Below are 12722 nucleotides of genomic sequence, written 5' to 3' on the forward strand. Positions count from 1 at the left end.
ATCAAGCTAAATGTAAAAGGTACATAATTTCTGGGAAAGTCTATGTATTTCAAAAAGTAAAGTGTATGAAAAATGGATTTATGATACCCAAGAATAAACAAATAGGCCTTTAGAAATAGAAAGGGATGGGGGTGGGAGGATGGGTTAGCCTGGTGGTGGGTTGAGGAGAGCACATTCTGCATGGAACATTGGGTGTTATGCACAAACAATGAATCATGGAACACTTCATCTAAAACTAATGATGTAATGTATGGGGATTAACAGAAGAATAAAAAAAAAAAAAAAGAAATAGAAAGGGACTCTTCCTAATGACCAGTTTCAGTTTGTATCACATTGGACTGAGTAACTAGCTTCCATGCCCTGATAAGAATCATTTAGTTCATACATAAGATCTTGCAAACCTCAAATGGTTGAAACAATCTAGAAATAGGTATGATTTTATTTTCTTTATTTGGGTTTTGAGAAGGTATAGAAGTAGTATCTAAAAAAAATTTCTGAAATCTCAGAATGTATAAAATATATGGGGAGAAATAGCAGGAGCAGAAGAAAAATGAAGAAGAAGAGGAAGAAAAGAAAGGGGAAAAGAAGAGAGAAAAAATTTTATTTATTTATTTATTATTTTTTTAAAAGATTTTATTTATTCATTTGACAGAGAGAGACACAGTGAGAGAGGGAACACAAGCAGGAGGAGTGGGAGAGGGAGAAGCAGGCTTCCAGTGGAGCAGGGAGCCCAATGTGGGGCTTGATCCCAGGACTCTGGGATCATGACCTGAGCCGAAGGCAGACACTTAACGACTGAGCCACCCAGGCACCCCGGGATAAAAAATTTTAATAATTGGTGATACCTGGGTGGTGCAGTTGGTTAAGGATCCAACTCTTGGTTTTGGTTCAGGTAGTGATCGAGCTCAGGGTCATGGGATTGAGCCCAGAGTGGGGCTCTATGCTCAGTGTGGAGTCTGCTTAGAGTTTCTCTCTCCCTGTCTTTCTGCCCCTCCCACCCATGTGCTCTCTCTCTCTCTCAAATAAATAATTAAAATAAAAAATTTTAATAATCATATTTACAGAATGTAAATGTGAATTTACCGTTTGGTCTTGAAATCGTTATGATACTTTTTGTATGTCTTCCATGTATACCCGCAATATTCATATTTCTCTGGCATCATAAATTTGTTCAACTTTTGGGAAACGAAATAGTAGCAAAGTTTCAGAAGACCCACAGAGCCTGACCAATGGGGAAGAAAGAGAAGAGGTGTCAGCATGGGTACTGATGGGATAACGTGGGCAAGGGAAGGAATTAAAGGTCCAGAGAAGAAGGAAGGAACCAGCTGAAAAGCCTGGTGAAGAAAGATTGTGATTAAGGCAGAGGGGCCTAATATTTATCCCTGGAATCTCAAGGTCAGGGATTTTATGCAAGGAGATGAGCCCTATGGAAGAATGGAAGTGGGGAAAAGAAAAGATGAAGAGAAATATTAAGTGCACAAGAGAGATGAACAGAGTAGCTGCCGCAGGAGGTGACTAGAGAGGGGGATGAGAAAGGAGGTTTCTGAAAAAGGGTGATTTGGGGGGAGATTTGTTTGCTTTCTTTTGCTTTTTTTGGTTTTGTTTATAATGGTAACATCAAGAATTGGGGATAATAGGCTAAATCTGTGATACTGTATCATCTTTGTATCATTTGATAACTATAGTTATGTAACTGACATAAATTCTTCCATGAATTCAGAGTGTGTGTGGAGGGTGGGGAGATTGTTGTTTCTCAGTGCCTTACTAAGAACAACATGCTTCTTATTTCCCCCAAATTACCCAAAAATACTCAGGGCTTGGGGGAGGGCTTGACTCCCACATTCATGCCCAAACACAGAGTCTAGTAAGTCCTCTACTTTATTGCTTTTCACTCACATGGTATGGCTGCACTATTTTATGGCCCTGGAATGATGATCTTGTTCAAGTAGACCATTGCATAGGTCAGTAAGGTTCTTTGAAGGCAGATGATCCCACTTGTTTAGTGCTAAGTGTGGCCCCAAATGTCCCACTTAGAGCAACTCAGGGCTCCACATTTTTAAATGCTCTCTTGCAGGACTGTAGAGTCAGCTGATTTCAGCATCTGCATCTCAATGGATCCAGGACCCAGATTCTTTCTTCATTCCCCTCTCCAGGAATTCAGTTTAGAGATTGGGCAGGCTTTCCTTTTCAACCCTTAAAACACATAGGGTCTGTACCTCTCTGCCTTTGTATGTCATCTTGGTATTCCAAAGCCCATTTTCACAATGATTTCAGAGAGCCCTATACTCATCTTTCTGGGGTTCCAAAATGATCCACTCATATCTCTTATTGGAGAAGAAGAAAATTTGCAATGTAACCTTGTAACTGTTAGGAAGCAGGAAATTATCAGTGAGTATAGGTCTGTAATCACAACATTTAGGAGCAAAAGCTAATATCCATTGATTTACTTGTATCCAGAAAGAATTGTATGATGTGTAGACAAATAGAAGTGTATAAGTAAACTCATGCAAGCAGTTATTTACTTTTTCATCTCCTCTCTATATAAGAATGAGGAATGAGCAAGGATGGAAGAACATGAATTGAGCAGGTACTATGACCAGTCATTATACTAGACTCTTTCATCCATTCGTATATATGTTAGGGAGGTAGGTATTACTCTCCCCCATGGTATAAAGGAGGAAATTGAGTCTCAGAGAGTTTAAGAAATTTATTCCAGATCATGCAGCTAGGAAGTATCTTGCAAACTATCACAATTTATGTGAAATGTCCTAGAATATCCCTGTGCAGCATCTTGAAATAGAGATTTTCATTTGCTACTCTCTGTCAGGGTCTGAAAATTAAACTGACAGATTAACTGGAGAGAAACAGACAAATTTTATTGAATTTTTAACTTACATAGGAGCCTTCACAAGAGAATGAAGACTGGAAGTGACCAGGGCAGGAAGCTTTTATACCTTTAGACAAAGAAACAGTAAATTTGTGAAGAATTGAGAAAAGACAAAGGAGTTTGAACTAGTGATAGTAACTGGCCAAGGTTAAGAAGATAAGGTCTAGTTTAGTAAGGTTTGTTTATACAGCTAAATTTTACTTCAAAGCCTGAACCCTTAACCACACCCATCTTTTATTCACCAGTCCTGTTAACTGGAATATTACCCTGAAGGTAAGTTCTAACTTGAATGGATCTAGACCGTTTATAATGAAACCTGTTACCTTGCATAAATTAACCATTTTGAGGTCACAAAGGTTAGGAAATTCTCCTAAAGGAATGAAAATTGTTTACAGTGGGGCCATCTGACCAAGAATGTGTATACACAGCTTGAATTAGCCTGTGTTTGCTTGTGTTGAGTACATTAATTCAAAAGGAAACTTGGTTTAAAAAATTCAATCTAAGGGTGCCTGGGTGGCTCAGTTGGTTAAGTGACTGCCTTTGGCTCAGGTCATGATCCTGGAGTCCCGGGATGGAGTCCCGCATCAGGCTCCCTGCTCAGCAGGGAGTCTGCTTCTCCCTCTCCCGCTCCCCCCTCTTGTGCTCTTTCTCTCTCTCACTCTCTCTCTCAAATAAATAAATAAAATCTTTAAAAAAAAAAATTCAATCTAAAAATAGGGCAAGTAGCATCACTGTTCCATAAGAGACAAATAGGTGAAGGAGGGGATTGCCTTATTCCGGCACCTTTTAAGGTAAAGGAGGGGGGTCTGCTTTTAACTCATTAGCCAATCAGACTCTGAGGCCACTTCTTAAAGCCACTTCCTGTCTCTCCACTTAACTCTCTCCGTTTTGGTGGTGGGCTGGTGAGTGTGCACTTAATTTTGCTCCCTGTTCTGAATTTCTCTTCCATTTGAACCCTGTATTCTGATGGCAGGCCTTTATTTCAAGCAAGCATTGGAGTATGTGTGAGTCACAAGGTGATTAATTTCAGCTGTGTGGCGACTGGGGGGAGGCAGGGAAATGCTCTGCCTGGCTTATTTCCACGTGGCCTCTGCAGCCCTGGGTCTGCCTTCCTTCCCCGAGACCCGGTGACCCAGAAACAATAGACTCTGCTTCATGTATAGAGTGCCCGTGTTCCTGGAAATCGCCTGGATTCATTTTGCTTGGAGGGAAAGGTATTGTTATTATCCCAGTGCTGTTTTGACTTCTATCTCCCTGGGTAAGAGGGTAGACCTTGGGAGGAGTTTCAGACCAGTACACTTTACTTCTGTCGTGTCTGCAGGGCCCAGGTCCTTGATGGGATTGCAGGACCTGTAGCAAACGTTGTCTTTGCCCTGGTCTTTGCTCAGAGCATTCCAGCTTTCTTAGTGAGCCTCGGCAGCAACCCCTGAAGTTTGATTTTACCGAGCCCTAAGAGGAGCTCCCAATTTTAATGTCACCACTGTAGTGAGGGTGCCCTAAAAAGCCTATACTAAAGTAGAAATCGGGCCTTAGCCCAGGACAAGCCTAAATCAAGTACTAGCACCACAGTTTACTCTTCCAGTGACCTTGGGTGAGTGAGTGAACCATTATGAGGCTCCGCTTTTGAAAATCAGAATATACGAAGGCCAGGTATTATATCAAATGTTAGATACCTTCTAGAAGTAAACACTACATTTATTTTGGATATCTTTTTTCTTATAAAAAGTTTTGCCTAGTGACCTTGAGTGTAAATGGATTCCTATTTTCCTCCTTGATCTACATCAGTTTGAATATAATGTAGGTGTTCGTTATTCATACAGGCCCAAGGTGTGAAAGAAATAAACTAGTGGATGGAATGTGGTAATAGACAGTTGTCGACTTACCATAATCCTTATAATTCTCAAGTTTTATTGTTAATGTTATCTTTTGAAAATAATACATTCACATGGTTCAAAATTAAAAAGGGATCAAAGCGTGTATCACGAAGTCTAGGCCACCTAATTCCCCATGCTCCCAACAGCATTAACAGTTTCTTGTGTGTCCTTTCTGAGCTATTTTATGTAAGTATAAGCAAATACATGTATTTCACCCTCCTGTCTTCTTTCCATACTCTACCAGTTATCTAACTTTTACCACTTAGGATTTCCAAATGAATAAATAAAGAATATCCACATTCTTTTTTTTTTTTTTTAAAGATTTTATTTATTTGATAGAGAGCACAAACAGGGGGAGCGGGAAGGGGAGCAGGAGAGAGAGAAGCAGGCTCCCCGCTGAGCTGAGAGCCTGATGAGGGCTTGATCCCAGAACTCCGGGATCTTGACTGGAAGGTATGTAGCTGAAGGCAGACCCTTAACCGACTGAGCTACCCAGGCGCCCCCATCCACGTTCTTTATAATGGTTTTACAGTAATCTAATGTATGTGCATACCATAATTTATTTAACCTTTATTGGTCAACATTTAGGTAGTTTACAGTCTTGTTGTTGCCCCCACAATGAATAACCGTGTATATAAATCAGTTGTTACATACGACAGTTCAGGTGGTTTTTGATATATTTATAAGGACTCTAAACATGCAGTGCTTCCTGTTACTTATATTTATTTTGTGCACAGTGATGACCAGAAACCAACCAACACCATAAATGTCTTGATTGAGCAATAAAGGATTTTCTATCAAAAGCAAAACCGCGCTGATGGCTTTTATGTGAACATATCTTTGCCCACTTAAGTTTAAGGGATGGTTTATTTTGCTGTGGACTTGTATTTAATGTTGAGAAGGAATGGCAGCATGAACCAGAGAAACCACATGGTTTTTGTATTCACCAAGGGCAGAAGGGGCATGTTTCCAGTGTTTACTTAGCAAAATGTGTGTTGGATATCTTTCTGAAATTATGGTGTTGAGTGGGTAAACTATATTTTAGCATTAAGTTGGGGAAAATGGAAATGTTTTTTAGGATGTAAACATGCAAAACAAAAGCTGCTGGGAATCCCACCAAAGCTATATATATATATATTTTTTTTAAGATTTTATTTATTTATTTATTTGACAGAGAGAGGGAACACAAGCAGGGGGAGCGGGAGAGGGAGAAGCAGGCTTTCCGCTGAGCAGCGAGCCTGATGTGGGGCTCGATCCCAGGACCCTGGGATCGTGACCTGAGCTGAAGGCAGACACTTAACGACTGAACCACCCAGGTGCCCCTATTTTTTTAAGTCTTTTTTTTTTTTGAGAAAATCACTTTATTCTAATTAATTCATAAATGAGAGCATCACAAAAGGTGATTTAAGGAGGCACACAAACATCTGCCCAACCCCAAATTCAAACCATCTCAATGAACTTCTATATAGTAAGAACAACCTTTTTCATTCCAGTTCTGAGGAAAGCTATATTTAATGATGAAGGAGAGGCTTAACTGGTGGTTTTACACTTTATATATTCACCATCAATTATATATATATATATGTATATTTTTTAAAGATTTTATTTATTTATTCATGAGAGACAGAGAGAGGCAGAGGGAGAAGCAGGCTCCCAAGGAGCAGGGAGCCCGATGCGGGACTCGATTCCAGGACCCTGAGATCATGACCTGAGCCGAAGGCAGACGCTTAACCATCTGAGCCACCCAGGTGCCCAATATATTTTTATGCTAAATTAACTTGGTCATGAGAGATGATTTTCCATATCTTCAATTTGAACTTCTTGATTAGGCTAATCTATTTGCAAATCTGCACTGCTTCAGCACCTCGCTGAAACCTTCACAAAGCTTCAGGTCACCCTGGTTCTGGGCACACTCCAGAAACTGTTTCATCTCATAGTAGCATGGGCCAAACTGCTAGTGTGCTGGCTGAGTTCCCTGAGGCTCCTGGTGAGTGATGTCAGGCCTTGAAGGCTCAGCATTGCCTCCTCCACCGAAGCCCCCAGTGATGGCATGACCTATCATGTGCCCGACAGCAGAGCCCAGAGCCACGCCAGCTGCAGTGGTTGCCATCTGGGCTACGAGACCTGGCTGCCGGGGCGGGCGCAGCAGCAGGTGAGCCGACAGCAGCTGGTGGAGCCGCTGCTGGCGCTGGTCTAGGCGCCGCTCTCATCTGAGGTGCTGGGCTGGCCAGAGGGGCCGTTCGGGAGGTGCGGCTCCTCCGGCTTCCAGCCGGCGTCTTTTTTTAACTCTTAAAAAGGCTGAAAGCGGGTGCCTGGGTGGCTCAGTCGGTTAAGCGTCTGCCTTCAGCTCAGGTCGTGATCCCAGAGTCCTGGGATCGAGCCCCGCATCGGGCTCCCTGCTCAGCGGGGAGTCTGCTTCTCCCTCTGCCTCTGCTCCTCTCCCTGCTCATGCACTCTCTCTCTGTCAAATAAATAAATAAAATCTTAAAAAAAAAAAAAGGCTAAAATCATCTAGTTTTCCGTTAGGAGTATCTTGCATTTGGAAGGGCCTTATGAGGGAATCTGAATGTCTTTCTTGGCTTCAAGATTATTGTGAAAAGTGAAATTGTTAGACAGGATTCTGTATTCCTATTCATTAGCTGGGTGAGCTTGGACACTTAATAATAGAAACAACACATTAAATATTTAACTACATGCCAGCTACTGTGCAAAGTATTTTATGTTTATTTTACCTCATTTAATCTTCCCAAGGGTCCTAAGAGGTAGGTGATATTTGTCTTCATTTTTCAGAAAGGGAATCAGAAGCTTAGAGAAGTTGAAAATATGTGGGGGAGTCAAGATTCAAATCCAGTTTTGTCTGACTTCAAAATCCATTATCTTAACCACTAAGCTGCCTGCCATTTAGACTCCAAACCTTGCTTGCAGACCTATAGAATGGAGATGACATAGTACTTGCAAAATGAGGTAAATATAGAAAGTGCTTTATAAATTCTGAGATAGACCAAGTATTACGAAACAGATAAAATGTCAGGTTACCAGAGTAGCAGTTTTATTGCCTCCTGTATTCTGATTTCAAGTTATTCTTTCCTGCTGTTTTGATGCAAAGCCCTTAGGTACTGTATTTTCATTTGTTACACCAGCAATGAGACTGGGGCTCTTGGTATGAGCTGGATGGTTGGTCTATGTTCCTGAACTCCCCACTTTTATTTTCTATATGCTCTGAGAGGTTAAAAACAATCACTATTTCTTTTTCTTTTTCTTTTTTTTTAAGATTTTTTTATTTATTTGACGGGAGAGAGAGAGCACAAGCAGGGATAGCAGCAGGCAGAGGGAGAAGGAGGGGCGGGCTCCCCACTCAGCAGGGAGACCAATGTAGGACTCGAACCCAAGATCCTGGGATCATGACCTGAGCCGAAGGCAGACGCTTAACTGTCTGAGCCCCCCAGGCGCCCCAAAACAATCACTATTTCTAAAGTAGCTGACAGTGAGTGGGAAGCAAAACTTGGAATCTGTTCTGATAGCAGCGTCTTAAAGAGCTATCCCTAAAAGAGAGCCATGCCAAGTGACAGTTAAGCATTTACTTCCTATATGAAGTTTTGTATTGTTTTCCTTTTGTTTCAGGTTGAAGATGGAATCCATGGAGGAAGGAAGGCCTGGGTCTTCAGACCCCTGGCTGCCAGTCCAGAAGTGGCACTGTGAAAGCATCTGTAACATCTGCTGTAGATGCCCTAACAATCAAGTGGGCTTGGATCTGGACATTCTCAGTAGGAATGGTTAAAGACTGATGGGACCATAAAGCAAGTACTTGAACTTTGACTAAGCTAGGCCTTAAAGTGTTCTCTATGTCCCATGTCTATGTGTCTTTTCTATCTAAAAAAGATAGGTTCTTTGAGTTACTGTTGTATCCCATAATGCTAGGCACAGAGTAGGCACTGAGTTATTGGCATGGAACAGTGTAAAACTGAGCAGTAGTAATCTTAAAACAGAAGCATCAGATGATTTGGTATTAATCAATTTGTAGTTAGTATCAGGCCTTTATGAAGCACCTATTCACATAACGTAAAATGTACGTTTTGGCCATGAGCACCAACATTTAGAAGCATTTATTTCTTACAAGGAACAAAATGCATGGGTCATTGATAGTTCACGGGGGAATTTACAAATTATTTACTTAAGCTCCCTAAATGCTCAGTAAATATGAAATGGCCTTCACATGGTAGAATGACGTTTGCTGAAGCATAGCCAGAGTCCTGCAGGGAGCATCATGTATTGGGAAAGGTATCCTGTGTTTAACATCAGGATTTATGTCCTAAACTTTAGGTTATGTGCCAACGATACAGAGACCAGAACTTTTACAATCTAGGTTGTTTGTGAGATGATTCAAATAGAGAAGTTGCACCTTTATATACATATATTCTCCTGTAGGGAATACTTGGATCATGGAGTTTTGAGGTAGACATTGTTAAAGCTGTAGAAACCCTGAACTTCAAGTCTTACTTCCTGTCTGTGTTCCCTTGGTTAATCTAATATGCTGCCCATCTGAAAACATCTTACAAAGTGGAGTATTATTCAACTATAGGACAGGGGTTAAAATAACACTTTGATTATATGTCTTAGGTACTTAAAACACCTCAGTTTCCTTCTGACCTACTGTGCCACAATAGCATTCTCATTATGTGCTACAGCAAACCATCTTCTGTGGCTCTGCCTCTTATTTCATGTAGGAAGTGGCGTGGTGAGGTGAAAATTGGGAGTTTTCACAGAACTGGATTTAAATCCTAGCTCTTTTTTTTTTTTTTTTTAAGATTTTTATTTATTTATTTGACAGAGAGAGACACAGCGAGAGAGGGAACACAAGCAGGGGGAGTGGGAGAGGGAGAAGCAGGCTTCCAGTGGAGCAGGGAGCCCGATGTGGGGCTCGATCCCAGGACCCTGGGATCATGACCTGAGCCGAAGGCAGACGCCCAACGACTGAGCCACCCAGGCGCCCTGCTCCTAGCTCTTAATAGCTAGGTGACCTTGGGAAATTTATTTAACTTCTCCGAGCCTCAAATTTCCCTGTAAATATGGGATTGTCAAGTTTGAGTGAGATGTTTTTTACAGTTCTTGATAGATAGTAGGAATTTTCAAGAATGGTAGCTACTACTTCCTTTCTGTCAGTGTATTTTAGTCATACCCATCCTTTAAGGTGCTGCTGTCCAACAGAACTTTCTGTGATGATGGAAATGTTTTTCTACATTTGTACATGTTTTGTATTGTTCAGTATGGTAGCCATTAGCCACCTGTGGCTACCGAGCAATTACAATGTGATTGGTGTGACTGAAGAATTTAATTTTTAATTTAAATTTAACGGCTGAATGTGGTGTTACCTATTAGACAATGCAATTTTTTTCTTTTCTTTTTTTTTTAAGATTTTATTTATTTGACCCAGAGAGAGGGAGAGCACAGGCAGGAGGAGCGGCAGGCAGAGGGAGAGGGAGAAGTGGGCCCCCACTATGTGGGACTCGATCCCAGGACCCTGGGATCATGACCTGAGCTGAAGGCAGACGCTTAACTGACTGAGCCACTCAGGTGCCCCTGCAATTTTTTTTCTTGTGAGGAGAACTTTTAAGATCTCTCTTAGCAACTTTTAACTATACAATGTGGTATTATTTTAAGTGCAATTTTAAGGCTCATTCAAGACCTGTACCTTTTTTCTTCATGAAGACTTCTGTGACCAGTGATTCTTCTTCTTCTTTTTTTTTTTTTTAAGATTTTATTTATTTATTTGACAGAGAGAGACACAGCGAGAGAGGGAACACAAACAGGGGGAGTGGGAGAGGGAGAAGCAGGCTTCCCGCGGAGGAGGGAGCCTGATGAGGGGCTCGATCCCAGGATTCTGGGATCAGGACCTGAGCTGAAGACAGACGCCCAATGACTGAGCCCCTCAGGCGCCCCCCAGTGATTATTCTTCTTAGCATAGCTTGCTCTATTGCTCATTTGATACTCCCCATGGACATTAATTTTCATGAATCTTGTCTTTCTAGCTAGATTTTATCTGAGGTTATACATTTTTAAATCTTCACGTTGCTGCATTGAAAGGAACTTGATAAAAGTATAACTAATATATTTTAAAATTTATTTTATTTCGTTTTTTTTATTATGTTACTCACCATACATTACATCATTAATTTTTGATGTAGTGTTCCATGATTCATTGTTTGCGTATAACACCCAGTGCTCCATGCAGAACGTGCCCTCTTTAATACCCATCACCAGGCTAACCCATCCCCCCACCCTCTCCCCTCTAGAACCCGCAGTTTGTTTCTCAGAGTCCATAGTCTCTCATGGTTCGTCTCCCCCTCCGATTTCCCCTCATCATTTTTCCCTTCCTACTATGTTCTTTTTTTTTTTTTTTTTTTTAACATATATTGCATTATTTGTTTCAGAGGTACAGATCTGTGATTCAACAGTCTTACACAATTCATAGGGCTCACCATAGCACATACCCTCCCCAATGTCTATATAACTAATATTTTTAGTTAGTAAGTTTTAAATTATCATTAAATGCAATATAAGAAATTTTCTAGTTAGTAATCTGGTGAACAGGGAATAGTCTGAAGGTTGCCTGCAGTGATGAATTTTGTGTCCAGCCTGTTTCACCTAAAAGTTAGATTACTACACTCAAGTGTTGGAAGAGGCAATTATGCTTTTTCTTATATTGCCATCTTGTGGCCAACTTGGGTGCCAAATGATACTAATTCAATTTTTCTATGTCAGAGGAAGTTTTCTTTAGTTTATTGTGATAAATTTTTACCAAGAGTAAAGGTTAAATACAGTCAGCATTGGCTGAAATGAAATGGAAACATGCTTTGAAAAAAATGTTAACTATTTTGGATTACCTTCTCATTTTTTTTTTAAAGTAGACTCCACGCCGAAGGTGGGGCTTGAACTCAAAACCTTGCGATAGAGTTGCACGTTCTGCCAACTGAGCCAGCCAGGGGCCCCAGATTACCTTTTTACTTATCTTACGAGTTCCTGGCTCTTTCCTTTTTTTTTTTTTTTTTTTTTTTTTTAAGGATTTTGTGAATTTGATGACCCTTGTAACCAAGGGTTTTCTGTAGTTAAACATACTGCGGACTTGGAGAGGTTGGCAGTATCCCATGCCACTTATTCCCCATATCATTGAATTTTTCCCATGGCTGTCAAGCTCTGGTTGCAGGCAGGACACGGCTCCTTTCCTTTCCGTACCTGTTCTCTTATTGTCAGAGTTTGGTTAGACTTACTGTCTAGTTTTACCCAAACTTTTAAATTTATTTATTTATTTATTTTTAAAGATTTTATTTGTTCATTTGAGAGAGAGAGCATGAGCAGGGGTGCGGGGTGGGGGGGGGGTGTGCACAGGGAGAGGGAGAAGCAAACTCCCCGCTGAGCAGGGAGCCCAATGTGGGGCTCCATCCCAGGACCCTGGGATCATGACCTGAGCTGGAGGCAGATGCCCCCAAACTTTTAACTTTATACAAAAAGCTGATCTTATGTAAGAAGACCTACCCTAATGTGATATTGAGTTTGGGCATTTCATGATGTTCTCCAAATAAATGGGTCAATTTATATTACTGACTGGAGGTTCATATAAAGAATGAAGTTTTCCTTGAGGTTAATTTTCCTTGAGGCTATAGGGTATGACTTGGGAGGAGGCTGGTGTGCATTCAAGTCGTGTAATCATCACCTTTATTTACTTACTTACTTTTTATTTTCCAGAGATGATACATCTGGAAAGATGATGCTTAGGTAGTTGGTAGATCATGTTCAACTAATTCCTTGATAGAAGCTGATTCATTTGATACCAGAGGTAAGTATAAAAGAAAACTGTTTTTACTTCATTTGGATTTTTAATCACTTACTAAGTTTTGGGGCCTGGTGCTCTTTGTGGCTGGAATTTGGTAGTTTAAAAAAGCCTTAGTTCTAACCTTAAGAGGGTT

At 40.8% G+C, this 12722-nt stretch overlaps 1 pseudogene; it reads right to left on the bottom strand.

Moving 5' to 3' along the window:
- Positions 1-6574: 6574 nt before the first annotated feature.
- On the bottom strand, positions 6575-7544 carry LOC118003513 (annotated as a pseudogene).
- Between the last annotated feature and the right edge of the window lie 5178 nt (positions 7545-12722).

The sequence above is a fragment of the Mirounga leonina genome, unplaced genomic scaffold, assembly GCF_011800145.1.
Source record: "Mirounga leonina isolate KUSES-001 unplaced genomic scaffold, KU_Mleo_1.0 Mir_91, whole genome shotgun sequence".
NCBI lineage: Eukaryota > Metazoa > Chordata > Mammalia > Carnivora > Phocidae > Mirounga > Mirounga leonina.